Here is a 17436-nt window from a genome sequence, read left to right on the forward strand (position 1 = left end):
TTATCAACATTTGAAACAAAAAGCCACCAAATCATCTTCCTTAGTTTACTTAATCCTATGTAACTAATACCTGTTCTGCTGAAATCTAGTTTTTTACTAGTTTAGGAGTAATAAAACAGTGAGCATAGATGACAAAAGACGTACAAATGACAATGGTTAAAGATCTGATGAGAGCTTACTGTAAGACAGTTGTCATAAGGAAATTCTGATATTTCTGTAACACAAAACATTCAGTAACAAAGTTTAGCATCATTCCCTGTGACAGTGCCTTCTAGGTAATTAAGCAGGTAAATAAGCCAAATTAGCCAAATATTTTCCTCAATGAGAAAAAATTCCTCTGACATGTTCCAAGGGCCCTCTGGAAAATATAAAAGTGAACTAGAGGTAAAAAGCACCTTTTTGAATTTGATTTTGGGAAGCTCTTAAAAGTTTTAAGGCACGTGCTTAAATAGTTACTCACATTAGACAAACCTACACATCACTTTAAGCATTTTTCTTTGAAAGATTTAACAGATACCATCAACTTAAATGACTTTAGGTAAACTTAGGCAGCTGATAACCATAAAGACATGTCTATTCAGTTCAACTTAAATTAGCATTAATGCTTAATATCTTCTATTAGAATTTTCTGGAAATTTTAGAATGCCCAATTTTCACAAGCGCTTGTCTCTAAATCAATTTTTATTAATACCATCTGGAGGTAGAAAAATATTTTTCATTTACACACTTAGACACAAACATACAGATTGAGACATAATGATGCAGTGAGAGGACAGACAGAGCTCCTGGCATGAGCCAGGAGGGGACAAGAGAGCCTATGGTGGTGCATTGTCTAGGAGTCTGATAGGCAGTTGGAGGATATTTGGGAACGTGAAAAAAGCATAGGGGTGAGGACTTTAAGGCAATAGTAGGTGTTTAGGATTGCAGGGGAGACAGAGAGAGCTTGGTTCGGAGGTTGGAGAAAGCCTGGATATATGGGATCTCTTTCCATTTGCCCATGTGCTCACAGGAGTTGTGTAAGTCACAGAGAATTTTAGGATCTAAAGAGTCATTTGGGGTCCATTTAGACTGATTGCCCAAGGGATATTGTGGCCAGATCTCATTACAGTAGTGAACAGGTTTGAGGTCTGGAGTGAGGTGGAGGTGCTTTAGATTATTGAGTAAGCACCCTAGTGGTGAATCTGCAGGAATGGAGGGGCCAGATCCCATGATGAGAACGAGACCATTCAGAAGTCGCTGAGGCATCCCTGAGCGATTGAGAAGGTTGCAGAGAAGACCAGGCACAGTTAGGGGGTCGTCACCACCTCTAACTGAGGGGTCAAGGTGAAAATGCCGGGGAGGCTAGGTACCTGGTACCAGGAGTTTATGAGTAGACTAGAAATGTAGACAAATGGAGACTGGGCCTCAGTGGATGAGGATTCTCACCATGGGAAGGCAGAGAAGGGTTGACTATGGGGATCAACTGTGACTCTGAAAGTCGTGGTTGAGGGTACCCCTGTCCCAGAGGAGCCCTTGGGGGTGCCAGACACTCAACGGTCACTTCCCAGGTTCCAAAGGGACATTTAAGTCAATGATGAAGGGGAGACTCACCAAATCAAAGACCAGTGTTGGGCAAGAAGATGAGCGACTGGAGAAATGGACGGTGAGCCCGTGGAGGAGGATCGGGCAGTGAGGGTTCCCAAAGCAGCTCAGGTTCCCAGAGGAAAAGCAAAGTCAATGGGAGAGCCTCATCCGAAGGCATGGCACCGATGAAAGTGTATCTCACCGCGACCCTCCTTACCCAGAACAACTCAGGGGACACAGGCTCATGCAAGAGATTTTATTATCTGAAGGAGAAAATGGTTGCCCCCATAGGGGTGTGGGCAGCAGAGAGAGAGAGTCAGAGAGAGGGCAGGGGGACAGGGAGAGAGACAAAGAGAGAGAGGGCTGAGGGACAGAGAGAGAGAAAGAGAGAGAGGGCAGCAGCGTGGTGCCATTTATTGTGGCGGATCCACTCATCCTGTTGCCTTGGGGGAGGGTTGGGATGTTTAGAGATAAGGTGGGGGAAGCCCAGGCAAGCCCCAGGCAAGCCCAGGCATAATTCTCACCCGCTTATGTGCTTGGGACCATGGGGCAAATGGAGGGTAAATTACCATATTCTTACACTGTAACTATGAGCTTTACAGCACAATCTCCCACTAAACATGAAGTGTATCTTCCTAACTTAGCAAAACTTTAAGGTTTTAGATTACCACAAAGATTCTCAGGCTGTAAGTAGGTATACACACTTTAACACACAATTAAAAAGGTGTTCACTTGCCACACTTATTTAGTTCATTCATTTGTAACAACTATGCTAGATTACTTACAAGACCTTTACCGAATATTAGACAAAGCCAAGCCTTTAAGCATTTTATTCTTAAAAGATTTAGCAGATAACATCAGCTTAAATGACCTTAGGTTAATTTAGGCAGCTGATAACCACAAGGACATGCCCACCTTAGCCAAACCCAAATTAGCATTAATGCTAACATTTTTTATTAGATTTTCTGGAAGTTATAGAATGCCTAATTTTCACAAGCGCTTGTTTTTAAATAAATTTTTATTAATACCATTCGGAGGTAAAAAAAATACTTTTCATCTACACACCTAGACACACAAACATACAAACTGAGACACAACGACTACAGTCAGCAACACTTCTTACACAAAAACATATACACAGACAGACAAACCGAAAAAAAGACTTGAGTCACTGATATCTAATTGCTTTCCCTCTCTTCAGCTTCTTGTCCATGGCTTCTGGAACTAGAGGGCAGGAGGAGCATGTTCTGGTGACAGAAGAGGGTGGTGAAGGCAGAGGGAGAGGGGGAGGTGGTGGTGCAGCCACCAGAAGAGGAAAACAGGAGAATGGCATGGTTCAGAATGTAGGACTTTAAGATGGTGGCAACACGTGTGAAGACAAAGGACTTAAAGATGGTGGTGGATAGAGGGGAAGGGGATTGCGAGTTGAGGGAGGCAGGCAATTGAGGTCTTCTGGCGGATCTGAAAAGGAAGAAGGACTGGGAAGACTAAGAGGCTGACAATCTTTAACTGGAGATCAGGCCAGGAGAACCTGAGTCATTGAACACTTAACATAAAGGTCTGGGCAGGAGTGCAAAGTCCAAAAAGCCTGCACATATGGGATTTCACTCTACTCTCCACTCCAGTGGCAATAATTAAGCAAGTCAGTGAGGAGGCCAAAATTGAAAGTTCCCTCAGGGGGCCAGTGAGATTGATTGTCCAATGGATACTGAGGCCCAGCCTCAGAGCAAAGAAAGGCTAGCTTCCATTGGCGAACTTCCCAGGACAAATACAGAGTAGCCAAATTAGAAATGAGATACCGCAATGGGGTCTGAGCCTCTGCTTTCGAGGGCTGGTTCCCCATACCTGTGCCACTTCCCAACTAATCCCGCTGAGAGGAGTGCCCAGCATCCCAAGCGCACCAAGTCAGGGGAGACAGCCTGGGAGCCTGGGTGAGGGACGTCTCCCCCACCGCAGGGCCAGGGGCGGGCCAGATGCCCGCAGACATCCTGGGGCCTGGGGTAGGGACGTCTCCCACACTGCAGGGCCAGGAGTGGGCCGGATGCCCACAGAGGGTGGGCTGGATGCCCAAGGGGCTGGATGCCCCCACCTGTACATACGTACGATTTCTAACAGACCAGGTGAAATGGAGTTAGGAAGGGAAGCAGACTGGGGGAAACTGAGAGACTCACCAGAAAATAGTCCAAGCAATGGAGAGCAGGCTGAGGTCCGGGGCGGGGAAGGAGGGGGCGGGGTCACCGGTGGCCGGTCAGGGCCCCACGCTCACGCTCCTTCCCGGGTTTTGGCACCAAATGTAAGATAAATTCTAGCCAAAATAAGCAGGCGAAGAGAGGCAACAAAGGACCAGGTAGTTTATTTGGGCTCAATTTCCCAGGTGATGTTCTGTGGTCTGGCTATCACAGGCCGGGGAAGTCACACCTGGTCAGGGAGATGGGGCTTATAAGGGGTTAGGAGGGGGAGGAGTGGGCAAGCTATCCTAGGGGGTGTGGAGAGGTATGATTGGCTAAAGGTGACATAACAGACAACTAGAAACTTCTTTTCCTTCCAAGAGGGAGGAGGCTGACATTCAGGTCTTAGTTGGCACATCAGAAGGATGTAATTCAGGAAGAGCTGTCCACTTTCCATATAAGACATGGACCTTGGGGTCTGGTCTGTTCTCCTTTTATGGTATCTCTCTGTTCTGTTTGCATGTCCTTGTTTTTCCTTTCTCCAGCCTAACACCTTCAGTGCTGGCAATGGTGAAGGAGGTGTCAGGAGAGGATGAGGGGTGTCGCCAAGGGCTGATCTGTTGCCAAGGCCACCACCCAAGGCACCAGGCTCTCCTGTATTAAAGGCCCACTCAGTTGTAATTAAGAAAGGAAAAAATGCAACTGCAGGCTCCTCAAGGGAGAAGCCACCTCCTCCCCAGGTTGTGGAGCACTCTGTGCTCCACCCCATACCCAGGATAAGATGGTGGACATGAGAGTCTGGTATTGGCAGAAGCCATTGGAACCTCTGCCTACATAGCTTTTGCATCTCTGGGGTATGGGGGTGGAAAACATTCTTATGTCGGGTTCTGAAATGACTAGACTGGTTTCCCTGATGACTCATCCTTCTCGTCAGCAGCACTTGCAAAGTGCCCATCACACCTGAGGGAATCGCGTGCTTCTGGATTGTCTGACAGCAGCCATCAGGGAAGTTTGGCCTAATCAGTGTGATTTACCACACTTACCCACTAGCTGGAAAACATATGCAGAGCTCCAGCATGTGTTATGGGAGTTGGGTATGAAAAATATAATCTATAATATGGACCCCCTGGGACCTGATGAGGAGTTGTTCACCATAGGAATGAGAAATCTGGTGCTGCATACAGCTCCCACATCTCTCTTTGGGTCCTTAGTGACTATTCTTGCCCCCCATATAAAGCAATGTATAAGTGAGGCTACTTGTACTTTAGCAGATCTAAGGGAGGTTGAAACAATAAGAGTACGGGAGGAAGTATGGGCTACCACTGAAAGGAGATGTGCAAAGGGCCCCGTGAAGTTCTCAAGGATCCACATGTGAGTTGATTTGATAAAGGCTGGGGTACTGAAAGAAAAACTTGATGGGCGGCCCAACAGGACCTTGTTAGAACTGTGGCACCAATTAAAGCCAGAGCAGCAGTTCCAGCCACTGAGGTCCAGGACATGGAAGACAGAGGCAAAGCCCCATGTCTGGACTGTGTCCCTGCAAGACTTCCTGGGGAACAGCAGTCAGGCTCTGCCTGAGCCCTCACCCCCAAAGGACAATGATTGGGCATTGTGGTTTGACTGAGGGGAGGGTAAAGGACCAACGTGGTGGGGACCAGAGGCCACATGTAGAATTAGCAATTAATTGGTCCCCTGTGAATGTACAATGTGTCCTGGTGCTGGTGGACACAGGAGCTGATTGTACTTTGATTTATGGCAACCCTGAGTGATTTCTTGGGACCCCTGCTGATAGATGGCTATGGGTGTAAGGCAATTAGATAGAAGAAAGCCCAAATCCCATTGGGGATAGGGCATTTACCCCCAAAGGAGTATACTGTTTACATTTCTCCCATCACTTGAATATATTTTGGGGGGTTGACATCCTACATGGCCTGTGGTTACAGACCACTGCAGGTGAGTTCAGACTGAGGGTATGTGTGGCAAAGGCAGTTCTGAGGTGACATGCTAAGCACCTACCTGTAGCTCTGCCTGTACCTTGGCAAGTGACAAATACTAAGAAGAATAAATTGCCTGGGTGGCACAAAAATTGAAGAAACTCTACAGGATTTGAGAAGGTGGGCATCATAAAGCCAACTCATAGTCCTTTTAATTCTTCAGTGTGGCCAGTGAAAAAGCCAGATGGCTCCTGGCATATGACCTTGGACTACAGGGAATTGAATAAAGTCAAAGCCCCTTTCCAAGCTGCTGTACCCTCTATAGCAACCCTTATGGACACACTAAGTCATGAACTAGGGATGTATCATTATGTTGTGAACCTTGCTAATGCTTTCTTCTCCATTGACATAGCACAGGAAAGTCACAAACAGTTTGCCTTCACGTGGGAAGGCCGGCACTGGACATTCACTGTCTTTCCACCGGGATACCTCCACAGTGCCATCATTTGTAGCCCAAGACTTGGCCACATGGAAGAAACCACAAATGGAGCAACGGTATCACTACATTGATGATATTATGCTCACATCTGATTCTCTTGCAGATTTAGAAGGGGCTGTTCCTAGACTGCTGCAACATCTACAGGAGAAAGGATGGGCTGTGAACAACACTAAGGTTCAGGGACCTGGTTTGTCTGTAAAATTCTTGGGAGTTGTCTGGTTAGGTAAAACTAAAGTTATTCCTGAAGCAGTCATAGACAAGGTCCAGGCTTTCCCTACCTCCACTGCTGTGGCAGTATTACAAGAGTTTTGGGGCCTTTTGGGCTAATGGAGAGTGTTTATCCCACACTTGGCAGAAATTCTGAAGCCTTTATACTGGTTGGTATGAAAGGGCATCAAGTGGGACTGGGATGAGACATATGTAGCTGCTTTTACTGCTGCTAAGCAGGCAGTCAAGGCCATACAGTCCTTGAGTGTAATGGACTCATCAAGGCCCTGTGAGCTAGATGTTCATGTAACCAAAGATGGTTATGGATGGGGTCTTTGGCAGCGGCTTGAATGGACACACCAACCCATTGGATTCTGGTCACAACTAAGGAAAGGAGCAGAGGTCTGGTATACCTTGATTGAGAAGGAACTGGCTGCTGTGTACCATGGTTTGCTGGCTACAGAGCCCATCACCAGAACAGCTCCAACCAAGGTAATAACCACCTATCCAACTGTAGGGTGAGTGCAAGACTGGATTCAAAGGCCATGGAGTGGCATGGCATAGATGCCTACACTGGCTAAATGGGGTGCATATTTACAGCAGAATAGCACCCTCTCTACTAGCCCCTTAAGTGGGGAGTGCCCAACACTTATTGTGGCCTGTGACGTATACCAGTGGAAAGCAGAAAGAACTTGCTTTTGAGCCATTGGTAGCCAAGAGTCCTTATCAGGATGGAAAAGCCCCTATACCTGAAGATGCTTGGTATACAGATGGCTCCAGTTGTGGGCAGCCCCCAAAGTGGAGGGCTGTGGCTTTCTATGCTGAGATTGAGACAATATGGTTGGAGGATGGAGAGGGGAAGAGGCAGCCATTGGGCTGAGTTGAGGGCAGTATGGCTCATGATCACCCAGGAGCTCTGCCCAATAGCTGTCTGCACTGACAGCTAAGCCGCCTATTGGGGCTTGACCCAGTGGCTACTGACATGGTACCATGCCAACTGGATGGTTGGTTGCCAGCCCCTTCAGGGGTAAGAGTTGTGGCAATAACTATGGACCTCTGGTCAGACTAAGACTGTTACTGTATATCATGTGACTGGCCATTTGCCTTTTGCATCCCCGGGGAATGATGAAGCAGATACAGTGGCCCAGGTGCATTGGCTAGAAGGAAAGCCTGCCTCTGATGTAACCCAATGGTTACCTCAGCATTTGTTGCTCATGGGGAAAAGAAAATGTGGGCTGTAGCCCATCCATTGGGCTTTCTGTTGACCTTTGAAGAAGTCAGGTGAGCCTGGAAGGAGTGCCTTGTGTGCTCTATGAGGGACTTACACCGAGTCCCGCACCAACATGGGACAATAGTAAAGGAGCCAATACCTCTTGTCAGGTGGCAGGTAGACTACACTGGGCCTCTGCCCATATCAGAAGGCTATCGGTATGCCATGACTTGTGTAGACACAGCTACTGGTCTGTTGGTTGCTTTTCCTCCATGTCATGCAGATCAACAAACCACCAAGAGCAGCCTAGAGCGTCTCCTTGCAGCCTATGGCCAGCCACAGGTGACTGAGAGCAATCAAGGCACCCACTTTACTGGACATGGGTTACAAGAATGGGTGCAGCAATTAGGAATAAAGTGGAGGTTTCATGTACTATATAACCCTACTGGGGCAGGCATGATAGAGAGATACAACAGTTTGTTGAAATCTGGCCTGAAGTTGGACACCAACAGTCTACAGGGCTGGTCAGTTCACTTAGGGACAGTGCTACCGTGTTTGAATGAGAAGTCCCGAAAAGGAGCCTTGAGCCCTGTGGATATGCTAACACACCTTGCTGCCTCTCCTATACAACTGTATGTGCAAACTAAAGAGGAGTTATTGAGGCCAGGGTATAGCCAGCAGAGCAACATCCTGCTGCCAACCCCTACTGCCTTACACCCTGCAAACACTGTTGAGTGGATGCGGCCCTGGACATTTTGACACATGGACCAGCGATGGCTGACCCTTCTGGCACCTTGAAGGAAAGGCCTGGAAGCCAGACTCCCGTGTGTTCCTGGATTAACAGCACAGTGGCCCCCAAAGTTCATGGTAGTGTATCCAAAACGTCCAGGAGATAAGAGCATCTTACAGCAAAGTTTTGTTTTATCTTTATGGCCAGTGCATGTACCTTTTGTAGCCCTATATATTGACCCATCTGTAACTCCTGTAGGATCTGAAGAATCAAAAGTTAGCATAAGTACAGCCATCTTAAAGGCTTAAATACCACCCCCTAACCTAGAAGGAGGAAAATTATTAGAATCTTGAAAAACAAGTTAGTCAGCCAGTGTTAAATGTAGTGACCTTTAATTAGCTGACCTCAAATCAGTTAATCATATACAGCAAGCTTATCTTACTAGAACCACCCTAAACATTCCGAAGGTAATCTTATCTAACCAGACCCCAGGATGTGGCCCCAGGCAAAGATTTATGTGTCTATGAAAAAACACTGTATTGTGATTGTGGAAAATGTTGCCCCCTTTGAAAATGCTATAAAACCTTCTGGCTTTGTGTGCTCAGGGTCCTTGTTGAGACCCGCTGCGTCGGGCTAACTTGGACCCCAGCTAGCTGGTTCCTGAATAAATTCCTCTTGCTTATTGCATCAAGAGACGCCTTTCGTGAGTGATTTGGGGTGGCGTCCTCCTCTGGGAAAATCCAACATTTGGGGGCTCGTCCGGGATCATGCGCTCACCCCGCTTCACTCCCGAAGTCGCTCTTGGAGGAAGAGGTAAGATTAGTGGCGCCTTGGTTTGTCTGTGTTCTGTTTTCTGTTTTTCAGTAAGACCGGTCGGAATTCTGAAAGGGTACCCGTTGTCTGGCAGCTGTCCCGATCCCATAAAGGGGTCGAGACTGCGGTCGGTAGACATACTAGGAGCACCGCAGGCTGCAACCCTGGGGGACGCCTCGGGGAGGTTGGGAGGCCAGGGACGCCTGGTAGCCTCCCGTCTGTTTTTCCGGCAAAGTGAACCTGATGAGATAGGGTTGATTTTTGGGCACCGAGAGTATCAACCCTCTGATTCCTTTCGGTTTCTGTTTGAGAATCTGAGAAAAAACAAAAAGTGGCCGCTGTGTGTCTAATCTGTGTGTGTCTCTGTTTTTTTGTGTCTTTCACGTGCCTAATAATTGTTATATTGACAATGAGACAGACTCAGACAACCCCCTAAGTGTGTAAATGAATATATCTTTCTACCTCCGGATGGTATTAATGAAATTGATTTAAAGACAAGCGCTTGTGAAAATTGAGTCTTCTAAAACTTCCAGAAAACCTGATAAAAAAGTGTTAAGCATTAATGCTAATTTGAGTTTGCCTAAGGAGGGCATGTCTTGGTAGTTGTCGGCTGCCTGAGTTTACCTAGAGTCATTTGAGTCATGTTATCTGCTAAATCTTTTAAGAATAGAATGCTTAGAAGCTTGGCTTTGTCTAGTGTTCAGTGGGGGGCTTGTGAGTAGGCTAGCGTAGTTGTTGCAGGTAGGTGAGCTGGATAAGTGTGGCAAGTGAACACCTTTTTAATTGTGTGTTGCAGTGTGTATGCCTACCTGCAGCCTGAGAATCTTTGTAGTAACTTAAAGCCTTAGAGTTTTGTTAAGTTGAGAAGATGTGCTCTGTGTTTGCTGGGAGATTGTGCTGTGAAGCTCATGGTTGCAGAAATTGTAGAATGTGTTCATAAGTTTGTCAGTCTAGGGAATGTTGGTTTGACAGTTTGCAGTGTCCTGCTTCTCAGTGTTCACTGGAGGTTGAAGTTTCTAATAGTTTTGAGTTCTGGTTAGAACTGCTTAAGGTGATGGAGAGGGCATTTCTCTATGCTGCAAGATGTATGTTTTGATGAGAGAAAGTGTAAAGAACGGAAATTCGTTTTGTTGAAAGTAAAAGAGAGTGATTGTTAAAGAGAGAGAACACTGAATGTAAAAAGAAAGTTGTAGAAGGCTTGTGGAAGAGTTAGTATAGTCATGCTATGTGAAATTGAAGCGAGTAAGTCTTGGTATCGAGTGCACAGCAAAATTAGAATCTCGTTTCCAGTTAAACAGTTTTTTTAACTGTTAGTCTGCTCTTAGTGTTGAAAGATCAAAGCAGTTTCTCATGCTTAAAGTCTCAGTGAGTTGCCATAAAATCGTAATATTAAAAAGACTAAAAGCTAAAGTTTGTTAACTGTATAACCCTTATTTGCCTTTGAAATATTTTGTTATTGAAAATGATTGCATGGCCTGAGAAATTGAATTCCTAAGCAGAATGGTAACAAAGCTTTTTTCAGCTGATTAAATGCACTTAGTTAACAAACCAAAATTTATTCTTAAAAATTAAACTGTAGAATCTGGACAAGATTATGTTTCTCCCAGAAAAATAGGTTTCACTGTAAAGGTTTAGATGGACGAACGTGTGACTACTTTTGAGAAAAGTTGTAATAGATTTTTTTGAGAACCACCAGGTCTTCTTGTTTAATTTATATGCTGTGGATGGATATGTTTGTATGTTTTAAAAAACATGGAGGACTCCATCTTTTTTTAATGCAAATAATCTTATAAGCTGCTATGCAAATTCTATTAAAAAGCTCTATCTACTATTAAAGAGTAAAACATTCTTGAAGCTTTCAGGGAAGACCTGTAGACTTAAGCACTTTCTCTGCTTTTTTGTATCTGGTCTTAGACACTTATGCTGAGTTATGTTCTTATTATTTTCACTGTTTGTAAGCTATTGATTGTAAGCCAAAGGTCATTTCTCAGTCCCTAAATGAAGAAGTAAAATGCCTGATCTCTTTCATCTCAAAGCATATTTCTGGTCATATCTGAATATCTGTGTGAAAGAAAGAGACATTTAAATTTGAAATTCTGCTTAAACTTTTAAGTTGAATTTGACTATAGCCATATTCATTCTTTGTATGTATCTCTAACAGGTCTTTTGTATGCCTGGTGATATTATACTCTGCCTTGAGTTTAGACAGTTCTTTCAGCTAAATGTGAATTCTTATTGTAGCTTTTTTTCCCTTCCTGAAGATGAAAGCAGAGGAATCTACCATCTGCTACCATTCTCTCAAGAATGCTTAGTAACCTAGAATTATTTTGACTTTCTATATATTGTCTTTTAAACTGACAGCAGCAGTCTCCCCTGCTGACCCACCTTTTTAAAGTATCTCGTTTACTGTGCTGGGTATATAGATAATAAATGTGTAATGATAGACAGTTCTAATAGAATTAAATGCAAAAAAGTGCTTTTACCTCTAGTTAACTCTGACATGTTCCAGAGGGCCCCTGGAACATGTCAGAAGATTTTTTCTCATTGGAGAAAGTATTTGACTGGTTTGGCTTGTTTATCTGACATATATATATATATATTTACCAGAAAAGCACTGTCAAAGAGAATGATGCTAAATTTTGTTAGTGAATGTTTTGTATTACAGAAATATCAGAATTTCCTTATGTCAACTGTCTTACAGTAAGCTCTCATCAGATCTTTAACCATTGTCATTTGTAAGTCTTTTGTCATTTATAGTCAGTTTTATTATTCCTAAACTAGTAAAGAACTAGATTTGAGCAGAACAGGTATTAGTTACATAAGTTTACATAAACTAAAGAAAATGATTTTGTGTCTTTTTGTTTCAAATGTTGCTGATAAAGTGTTTTAACCTTGTTCTCTTAAACTGACAACAGTTTAGTAAATGACTCAGAATTGAAACATCCTTCTCTCTACCTGATCCCTCCAGAGTTTAAAAACTTTCAGTGACTGTTTTTGTATTCCATGGCAGTATGTTTATTTGCACGAGTTCAATAAGAATCTGCTTTCCTTGTGAGAAGACTACTTAAGAACACTGGTTATACTACCAGGGCTTTGACTGGAATGTCATACCTGAGAGACATGTGTATGGACTCAGATGTGAACAACTTTAAGGAACTAAGATTGACTTTATAAAGCCAACAAAGCCCCTTGGAAGAACTGGCCTGGTACCTTGCTTACAGAGTTCCCAGCAGCCTTACCAGGTGAGTAAAGAAGGTCACTTCCTGGCAGGTGCAGAGACCTCGAGAAGAGAAGAATTCATCCAAATCTACAGGTACTGCAGGCAAAGCCTGATGGCAAGTCTGGCTTGGCTGTCTGGCCTCAAGAAGCCTTTAAAAGTTCAATCTGAAATTCCTTACAAAAAGTTCCAGCAAAGCATATTTAAAAGAGCCTGTGTAATCAATTGCTCTTCTTGCTGCACCTGTGCAAATAATCAAGCCAGCTGTTAATTATTTTCTTAACCTAGTTACTTCTAGTAAAAATGAGAGTGATTTTAGAGAGAAGTATTGTTTCAATAATGCAGCCTCCTTCCAGAATAAAAAATCCAACTCCAGATGTTGCTACATAACCTAATAACACAATTTGTTTTATCTTGCCTAGAAGCCACAAAACTGCAAATAGTAATAGAAATGAAACCCAGAATGGAAGCGCCAGCCTTCTGAGGCCCTCTCAACTGACCAGTGATGGAGACCTAGCTGCACCCTTTACTGCGCCCCCTTCTCAGCACGAAGCAGCCAGAGCGGTCATCGCCCCTTTTCCCTAGCAGCAGCTAGAGTCTCTATCTGTAGAAGAAAGAATGAGACCATACCCATAGCCTTCCCTGGTAAAAACAGGTATTTAATCCCTCCTCCCGAGGGATAGTGGGCTTGTAACACTGGAGTGACCCCATGTGTCTCTACTTCTGCCTTCAACTCCTCCCGTGATTTCTGTATCATGGTCCAGCTGGTGCCCAGGTTGATGTATCATGATGATCTCTCATTCGTAGCTGAATTTGAACCTAGGCATAGATATAAGAGAGAGCCGGTCTCGCTGACCTTAGCTGTGTTGTTAGAGATAGGAGTCGCAGCCAGAGTGAGAACGGGGGCAGCCGCTATTGTCCAAGGGAACCAACATTATGAAGGACTAAGGACAGCTATTGATGAAGACTTAAAGACCATAGAGCAATCCATTACAAAACTTGAAGAATCTCTGACTTCCCTCTCTTAAGTAGTCTTGCAGAATAGATGAGGGCTGGATCTGCTGTTCCTAAAAGAAGGAGGACTGTGTGCAGCTTTAAAAGAAGAATGCTGCTTTTATGCAGACCATTCTGGAATAGTAAGAGATTCAATGTCAAAGCTTAGAGAAGGGCTAGACCAGAGAAAGAAAGAACGGGAAGCCGGCCAAGGGCTATTTGAATCTTGGTTCACTAGATCCCCGTAGTTTACAACCCTGATATCCACTCTGTCTGGGCCCTTACTCATCCTTGTGTTGCTCCTCACTTTAGGACCCTGCATACTAAATCAGCTGATAACTTTTGTTAGAGAAAGAGTGAGTGCCGTTCATGTACTGATGTTGAAGCAACAATATCATTCACTCACCCAACAAGGAAACACAAACATTCCATGATTGGAATGTCCCTAAAGAGAAGTGGGGAAATGTAGGATCTGAAGAATCAAAAGTTAGCATAAGTACAGCCATCTTAAAGGCTTAAATACCACCCCCTAACCTAGAAGGAGGAAAATTATTAGAATCTTGAAAAACAAGTTAGTCAGCCAGTGTTAAATGTAGTGACCTTTAATTAGCTGACCTCAAATCAGTTAATCATATACAGCAAGCTTATCTTACTAGAACCACCCTAAACATTCCGAAGGTAATCTTATCTAACCAGACCCCAGGATGTGGCCCCAGGCAAAGATTTATGTGTCTATGAAAAAACACTGTATTGTGATTGTGGAAAATGTTGCCCCCTTTGAAAATGCTATAAAACCTTCTGGCTTTGTGTGCTCAGGGTCCTTGTTGAGACCCGCTGCGTCGGGCTAACTTGGACCCCAGCTAGCTGGTTCCTGAATAAATTCCTCTTGCTTATTGCATCAAGAGACGCCTTTCGTGAGTGATTTGGGGTGGCGTCCTCCTCTGGGAAAATCCAACACTCCCACAGGGAGGGTGGTGAAAGTCTGGTATACTAGACCAGGAAGAGATCCCATTCCTGCCACTATTCTATCACAGGACCACTCTCTTGCATGTATCCTATGTGAGGGACAGGATTTGCCTATGCTGGTGTCATCAAAACATGTATGTTTTTGCTCCTAAGGTTATTTTTTTCTACATTCCCTGTGGCCTGGATGTGCCCCCTGGCTGCAGCTGCCACGTGATGATTGTTCTGAACTCCCTACCTGTTCAGCTACTGACAGCTTGTGGAATGGGTGAGTTATGGACTTAATCTGCCTAGGACTTTGAATTTAGCTGAATCTTTTGGCTTGAGGATTATCATGATTTTATGTTATTAGTCTGGTTACAATGCTCCAGTTTTCTAGCAGGGAATGAGTAGATTGTGAGGGGAGATTTCTGGAGGGGTGGCCTGTGGGTAAAATTGGAATGTTTCCAGAATCTCTCACCTGGCTTTAGTTCATCTCCATATCAATGGTGTTTCCAAGGGGTGGAGAGAAGTAGCCATCTCCATATCAATAGATAATTACATGGGCAAGGGAGGGATTATCTGGACTGCAGAGGTTGGGTGGAGCTCTCTCTTCTGCAACCAGGTCTGGAGAGATACAGGACTACTGTTTGTAAGACATAACCGGGTTTCTCCCACTTTATTTCTCCCTTATACTGATTTCAGTTTCAAAGGTATTTTGCTCCGGGATTTTCCCCCTGGAGTTACAAAGTTGTTGTTGACTCTGTATAAAGAGCTCTACCCAGTGCTCTGGGCAACACAGTGGCATGGCTGCATAGCTGCAGGAGAGGAGAGGCTGGAGCGGTGGCAGCACCAAGGACAGAGACTGAGACGGCTGCTGGGGCAGAGAGGCCCAGAGGCAGAGACTGGCTTGTTACATGTAGACTTGCTCGGAATGGACGGGATTCTAGTGATTGACTTGCCACCATGGGAATAAAGTTGGGTATAAACCCTTTCACCCCAAGAATGTTCCATTGTCATATTTTGGTCTCATTGAATCCATAGTGAACTTGCTCGATGCTGAAACCCATTGGCAAGACACTGCTCCTTTAATTACATCTTTATCTTCTTGCTAATCTTCCCTCTTTTTAGATAAGATTTATTGAGATGTCCAATTATAGAGTTACTCCTGCTTCCTGACAACACCCAATCCAGAGCAAAACCCTCTCCAAAATCATACTTAAGTCCAAATTCTGAAATGCCTCATGATTCTCCATGGTGTGCGTTCTCCTTCCCTGCAATGAGTAATCATACATTACCTCATTTTTAACCCACAAGGCAGAAATTGTTATCATCACCATTTTGCAGATAATGAAACTAAGAATTTAAATTAGTTTCCCAAGACTTCCCAGCTAGCAAGCAGAGAAACCCAGAAAAGAACCCAGGACTTGTTCTTTGCAGTATGTCATGCTGGTTTTAAGAGTGTGCTTAAAGGGAGAGTCTATTATGCTCCTACCGCTCCTGCCAGTTCTACTCAATAAAATTTCATGGTCCGGTAGGTTGCATCTCACTCTTAGTTGACATGTTGGTGTATCATCCCCTCCATGGTTATTCTTGACCACTTTGAGTGCTATCATTAACCTCACTCACAGTAGTTGCTCATTAAATTGTGTGTGCGTGTGTATACTGTGGGTAGGTGGGTTGTGATGGATGCTGATGTGCTCTGTGATTGATCCCAGTACCTGCACCTGGTTCCTAGAAGCGCCCAGCCACAGCTGCACAGAACAAAACCAGGCAAACTTCCCTCCAGGCCCTTTCCAGGCTGAATAGCTGAGGAGCTCCAGGTGGCTGAGCTGGCCTGGCGAGGCTGGTAGCTCAGTGCAGGGGTTGTGCAGGGAGGAGCCAGAGTGTCCCCTGGGGAGCTTCTTACTATTTCATGCTGACAGTGGAGAATTGGCCGTCAGTCACCCAGCAAGGAGGAAGTGGATTCTTCCTGCTGACAGCCTACAGCCTGCCTTGTGCTGGGCACAAGGAGGTTCAGAAGGGATATAAGATATGGCTTCTACCCTGGGGCACTTAGCTTAGCCTCCCCCTAGGAGACTGCCTCCTCCTCCTCTTCCCTCCCTTGCATTGGAAGCCCTCCTCTAGGGAGGGGGCAGAGGAGCCACCGCTGTGGCACAAGGGGCAGTCGAGACCACCCTCAGATGCACAAGGGTGAGCAGCCACTGAGCTAGGCATGTCTGCCCTAGGATAAGTACCAGTCAAAAACGTCTCAAGGGGTGGGAAGGAGGGCAAAAGGGAGGGAAGCAAAGAACAAAGTTGCAGCCATTTTTGTGCAGTGGGGATTTAGGGCCAGCAGTCTGAAATGCATGTTGCAGGAGCAGGGGAGTTGCCTGGAGGCTGCATCCACTTAAAGGTACTGTAATTCGGATCATACTTTCATCTGGGGTGGCTTGGTGAGCAGGTGGCAGCTTACCGCAGTAAAGTAGAGTTGAAACTGCTCTTAGCCACCCCTGCTTTCAGGTGTGATTAGAGGTACTCCTTCCCTGTGCTAGCAGACAACAGAGGAAGCCAGACACATGGGACCAAAAAGGAGGGTCTGGGGTCTTGATAAAGGGCCGGCAGGAGGCAAACTATTTAGATATAGTGTCTCCTTCCTGAGAATAGACTGGGACAGTGGCTGTTTATGAACTGTGCCAGGACCTTCCTACAAGGGCACTGTGGCCAGCAGTCAAAGAGGGTGTGCTGTGTAGAGCCATGTGTAAGGGTTTCAAGGACCAGGGGTCCTCTCCGCACAGAATCCAAGTCTAGCATGCTGCCTTGTTCATGGCTGCCCTTTACTAGAGAATCAGAGAACATTTGCGCATCTCCATTCATGATGTAAGAGGCGAGTAGAATGATTACAATGATCCATGGCATTCTTGAGATTCAATTCTCTAGGCTTTGACCTGGAAGGTGAGGGTGGAGTGCTGACTTGGTCCATCTGGACTTCCATTCTCTTGTTTATCCCACAACCACCAGAGCCACCAGCCCAGTTTCTGCTCCTCCTCTTAGGGAGTCCCAGTCCCAATAAAGATAGAATGCTTCTTTCCCTGTCCCGAGCATCCCAGCTGACACAGGCTGGCATGTTAAAAAAAAAAAGAACCTCCCTCTCTCCTCTCTCCAAATAGGAGTTAACAAA

General features: G+C 45.1%; 2 long non-coding RNA genes across 2 annotated transcripts in view; one reads left to right on the top strand and one right to left on the bottom strand.

Moving 5' to 3' along the window:
- The first annotated feature begins 11510 nt into the window (after positions 1–11510).
- Positions 11511–14236, top strand: LOC140847408 (uncharacterized). Its single transcript, XR_012127398.1, has 2 exons — positions 11511–12366; positions 12764–14236. It is a non-coding gene; the product is annotated as an uncharacterized lncRNA (long non-coding RNA).
- A 710-nt stretch (positions 14237–14946) lies between these two features.
- LOC118970557 (uncharacterized) overlaps positions 14947–17436 on the bottom strand; it is a 40785-nt gene continuing 38295 nt past the window's right edge. Inside the window, exon 6 of the long non-coding RNA XR_005058615.2 lies at positions 14947–15550. This is a non-coding gene — a long non-coding RNA (uncharacterized lncRNA). The remainder of the gene's footprint in view (positions 15551–17436) is intronic.

This window comes from Manis javanica, chromosome X (assembly GCF_040802235.1).
Source record: "Manis javanica isolate MJ-LG chromosome X, MJ_LKY, whole genome shotgun sequence".
NCBI lineage: Eukaryota > Metazoa > Chordata > Mammalia > Pholidota > Manidae > Manis > Manis javanica.